Here is a 6000-nt window from a genome sequence, read left to right as displayed (position 1 = left end):
GATTTGCTATTCTACAACAAAAAGACAGGATGCCACTCACCCCGGTAATTGTAAGATAACCCTTTGAGAAATGGGGGATTGATTTTGTTGGATCCATTAGTCCAGCAGCACATTCATCACACAAGCCCGATATGTGATCATGGCCACAGATTATTTCACAAAGTGGACAGAGGCGAGGGTCTCTAAACGAGCCGATGCTGGAACCACAGCCAAGTACTTATATACGAATAGATCATTTCTAGATTTGGTTGCCCTCTTGAAATAGTCAGTGACCAAGGTTTACATTTCATTAATGAGGTGATTGAACACTTACTTATAGGATTCCTTGTAGTACATCGCAAATCATCGCCTTATTATCCACAAGAAAATGGTTAAGCAGAGAGTACCAACAATATTCTATGTGCTATTCTGATGAAAACCTTAGAAGCCAATTGCACGGATTGGGAACACAAGCTGACTATGGCTCTATGGGCTTATCGTACATCGTATAAGGTAGTGATGGGGTATACTCCCTTCTGCCTAGCTTATGGCATTGATGCTGCGATGCTAATGGAGTTTTTAGTTCCAACCCTGTGAATTGCAATACAGGAAAGGCTTATTGAAAATGCACTAGCCAAGAGATTGGTTGATTTGGAAAAACTTGATGAAACCGGGTTGATTGCATCACATGAGGTTATGGTCGAGAAATTACAAAGAAAACATTGGTTTGACGATAACCTAAAACACAAGGAACTAAAAATGGGAGACCTCATCCTCCTATATGGAGTTGAGGCACCAAGAAAAAGAAACTCAAATACAGAGGGTTAGGACCTTTTAGAGTGTCTGAGATCACCCCTCAACCATCGAGGGAGTATAAATGGAAGGTTACATTAATGGGAGCAAACTCATAAAGTATTACGGAACCCTAACCCAAGAAATGCTCGCACAAGAGCATCTTTTGAAACCAAAGAAGGAGCTAGCCAAAGAAAAAATCAAACAAGCTCTAGAAGAAGCCAAGGCAAAGTAGAGAATCTAGGGAAAAATTCTACATGTGAACATGGCTTCACTCACCTTGCTTGATGAGGAAGACCTAGACATTGAGCATGCACATCTTAGTGTACGAGTTTCTATGAAAAAGAGCCACACTAAAAGCATTGCATTAATTGATACGGGATCAAGTCATGACTGGATCTCCTATGAAACATGGGAAGTTGTAGGAAAACCTCACCTCGAGGCTCTAATGCACAAGTTCCTAGTGTGCATTTGTTAACTACAAAAATCGTGGGATTTTAGAATGTTAATATTTCTATCAGAAATAATCCCTTGGTTGGAAAGGTATTTGCCATGCCTACAGGATCCATGGAGGAAGAGATGATTCTTAGACGATCTTGGATTTGTGCCAGTAATTATCACATCCAATGGGAAGAACGGGTAGCGTAACTCAATGATGGCAAGGACACCATCACTGTGCCATTACGGAGTCCATTAAATAAAGGAAAATAGGCAATGACCTTTGCCATTACACATGCACAAGAAACAGAACAAGTTCACTAGGATTCAGTGGATGCAATCCTCAATTGGATGGAGGGAAAAATCCGAAGCTCTCACTCTGAACTGAAGCGATTGCAACAACAAATAGCCATAGGTTCCAAAGTACCCCATTGGTTTACGTGGCAATATAAATGGAGAAGGATCATAATAGGTACCCATCCCCAAGCAAGTGGGTACAAGGTAAAAGCAAGTGGGTACAAGGTAAAAGAGTATGCCTTTCATGTTGTTAAACATGTTCATTCGTTTCGCATGTACTATTCTTCTTCTTTGAATGCATTTTGTGTGGCCTTGAGTGTTTGATCATATAGGAAGCCATAGGGTATCAAAATTTACATGAATAAGGGATCAGACAGTTTCATGCCATGAACTGGTCTGGGTTAGTTCACGCCGTCAAACACTCAGAACTATTTCACGCCGTGAGACACTTCAAAATGGTTCACGTTGTGAATCGACTCTAGCACTTGATGCCATGAAATGGTCACAAGCCCTCCACCTATCACAAGCAGACATGTGGCATTCCCATTTAAGTAGGCTGCCGCCACAAAAGTTCGTGGAATGGGGGGGGATGTGGTAGAACAAAGGGTCATGAAAGGGACCGGCTGAATCATAAATATTGCTTCTTCCCTTTTTTTGTGCATTCTTCTTCGACCTCCTTCGTGTGAACTTGCTGCATTCGATCTTCATCTCTCTTCATCGCCTGTTGAATTGCGTCTGTGTCGGTGTGCGTCACTTCCTCCTTGCTTGCGACCGTCACTCTCAGGTAGGAGCGCGTTATCCACCTTCGTTTGTTTCATTTGTATGAATAAATCATTATGGGTACATATTGAATCGCTAAGCCCTTCATGGCTTAAGCATCTTGGATCTTAAGCCCTTCATGGCTTAAGCATCTCACATCTTAACCATTTCATAGCTCAAGCATCTCGCGTGCTAAGCTCTTCACGGTGGGCTGAAGCATCGTACATCTTAAACCATTTCATGACTTAAGCATCTCACGGTTTAACGCCTCACGCAGCACTGCTATTTTATGACATGCACCTGTGATGAATTAAAGCTTATTCCCACACACACCCTTTATTGCTCACCCCACTAACACTCTTTACATCAGTACACAAACACACACACACCCCAAAAAAGGGAGGAACACGAGCTCCTACCAGTCATTACAACTGACACTCTTTTCAATGTTCCAGATGGCTTCCTCCGCTACGTCAGACCGTGAAGTAGAAGGAAATCTAGTCGTCACTTAGGCCAGTACAACGGGATCACTAGTGGACAGAAGAAAGAGAGCATCATGAGGCACTAAACTCAGCTATCTTGGGCCATATGTGCAGAAGTTTGAGGGCTCTGTAATCAGCACAGATATACAAATAGCACACGGAAAGATTTTTCTCCAGTACCACAACTTAGAGTTCTTACAGATATTAGAGGATACAGAGGTCAAAGACAAGCTAGAAAAGGTGGGCCTCGGCCGATGGGCCTCAGCCTAATGGCAGAAATCATCCCCCACACTATCAACACAAACTTATGTGTGGAGTATTTGAAGACTTATGACAAATCTATCAAGAGGGGTACAATAACAAAGTCAGATGGCACAATTGAGCATGTCCTCATCACAGAGGAGCTGATACGTGACGCTCTACAGTTTCCCCCACCAAAGGTTCACAGCCAAGAAGGGTTTACGGGGCTAAGCACTAAGTTAAATGAAGCCATTGCTGCAGCCAAACAAAGAGTGGTCATCCTTCAAACTGAAAGGGAGCAAATAAACAAAGCCCAGGCTGACAAACTAAAATCCTTAAATGAGGTAATCCAAGCAAAGACTTTGGAAAGTGATCATATACCGGCTAGCCACCAGCAAGTGCTTGAACATGTACATCAGCAGCTAGAGTTTAGCAGCAGAAAGGTTGAAGCAGATTGAAGATGCTCAAGCAGTAGCTAGAGTTTAGCACAGCTGAAAGGCTGAAGCAGATTGAAGATGCTCATGCACAGGCCACAACTGCAAGAAGGGAACAAGAAGAAGCCACAAGAAGATATGATGAGTTGGCCGTTGCTAGAGAGGTCTAAGAAGCTACCATTTCCAACCTCCTTTCCACAAATGACTCAAGGATACAAGAACTAGAATGCCAACTCACCATGTAACAAAGGGCTCAGAGGATGGAAACAACTGACGAATTATGACTCCTCATCGAACGAGCGCTAGAGATAGGTTCGTTTTGCTGGTAACTCCTCGTGCCCCTCCTCAAACACTAACATTGTTCTTATCTACACTAACACTCTCTCTCCTTCAATATGAGATTAACCTCACATACAAACTCATCCTAGGAAACCTTACACTTATCTACACTAACACTCTCTCTCCTTCAATATGAGATTAATCTCATCCTAGGAAACCTTACACTTATCCATCAGAATATAGAAAGAGATGCCGACCCCACCATCATCATGGGAATCTTTCGGGTGGATATAGTACTAACTAACCCAGCTAATATCTTTTTCTACCCCTTACATCCCATAGTGCTCAATCTTCATAGTTGGTGCCATGTGCTACAACAATCAGACATCTTGGATAACAGTGATAAACTCAACTTGTTCATGCTAGATGATATCCCAACAACATCGGCCAACTACGAGGTTGTTGCAAGAAGTTATCAATGGGTCATAAGCCATGGTTGGGTGGAAGTATATAATACCCATCAACATCTAAATCTTTCAGAATCTTCTTTATATCATCCTTTTGGTATTATAAAGCTTTTGGTATTATAATACCCATCAACATCTAAATCTTTCAGAATCTTCTTTATATCATCCTTTTGGTATTATAAAGCTTTATCAAAATATCCATAAAAATTTAGATTCTATGCTCACTATGGTTTATAATTTTAATAAACAACATATTGCATATCTTGATATAACCCCATAAGATATAACTGAACTCCAGGAATTTATGAAAAGTAACAAGCCAACCCACCCACCCCCTAGTTTAGGAAGGCTCCTCTATCTCAGCTACTTATCCCGTGTTCTCTTCAATAGCAAGTAAATTATTAAACCCCTTTCCAAGGGTAGCTCCTACTAACCAATCTGAGGCAAAATACACTCTCTTGCGTACCTTCTATCCCTATCAATATTCCCACTAACCCTCTAGCCCCCGAGGAGATGCCGGCACCCAACCTGTCTCCAACATGACCACTTGATGAGGTACGTAATATCCAACCTCAAGATAACATTGAAGATTTTACTGACATGACTATCCTTGAGTCCTTAACAGCTGTTGCAGAATATGAGGGGTTCATCAGAGTAGGAAACCCACTCTTAAAGCCAAAGCTCATGTTCAAGGTGTTAATGCAAATCACACCATTTGAACTCATGCCCGATGCTTCCTCTCTGTAGTGGAATCAAGAAGGCAGCCTTATGTGCCTTACCCTCTCCATGCACCAATGCCAGATCTAGAGGAGCTGTTACCAAGTGGGGGTAAAGGTACATTATGGGAGAACGTGGCAAAGCACAAGCTAGCAAACCCCCATCTAGCCGACTTGCTGGAAATCCAGATTGTTACCTTCATGATTGGTTACTATTTTCGTAGGTGATGCAAGGCACAACCGGTTCATACAAGGGGAGGCTACATAGCCATCACAACAGCTAATACCAATCCTCGCATCGAAGATTTTGGTCTACAACCGGATTGGCGAAAAGAATACCCGATGATCCCATAGTATAGTCATCAGTACCACTAGTGTTCTCCACCAACTGGGGGTGAAGGTACATTATGGGAGAACGTGGGGGTGAAGGTACATTATGGGAGAACGTGGCAAAGCATACCAAGCTAGCAAACCCCCATCTAGCTGACTTGCTGGAAATCCAGATTGTTACCTTCATGATTGGTTACTATTTTCGTAGGTGGCGCAACAACTGGGGGTGAAGGTACATTATGGGAGAACGTGGCAAAGCACACCAAGCTAGCAAACCCCCATCTAGCCGACTTGCTGGAAATCCACATAACAACCTTCATGATTGGTTACTATTTCCATAGGTGGTGCAAGGCACAACCGGTTCATACAAGGGGAGGCTACATAGCCATCACAACAGCTGATACCAATCCTCGCATCGAGGATTTTGGTCTACAACCGCATTGGCAAAAAGAATACCTGATGATCCCATAGTATAGTCATCAGTACCACTAGTGTTCTCCGCCAACTCATCACAGGGTGGATCCACTCTACATGTCTATCAAGCGAAGGCTCACCCCGCTACAACTTTATGATGTAAAGCGAAGAGATTCTCATGTTTGCTATAATTTTTCACATTTCTTGCCATCTACCTTCCCAGATATTACAAGCCAAAGACAACAAATGCTCACATGGATAAGACCTTGGCCTGCCAAATTCTTGATCCAGACATTGTGGCTGGTTGTCAAATTCCTAAAGTTAATCGTAGCCCTTATTGATCAACCAAGGGAAAGGTATGATGGATTTGAAG

The sequence above is a fragment of the Cibotium barometz genome, chromosome 5 (genome assembly GCF_041138505.1).
Source record: "Cibotium barometz isolate CiBa-2024 chromosome 5, ASM4113850v1, whole genome shotgun sequence".
Taxonomy (NCBI): Eukaryota; Viridiplantae; Streptophyta; class Polypodiopsida; order Cyatheales; family Cibotiaceae; genus Cibotium; species Cibotium barometz.
The sequence above is the reverse complement of the archived record's forward strand: the minus strand, read 5'-3'. Positions refer to the sequence as shown.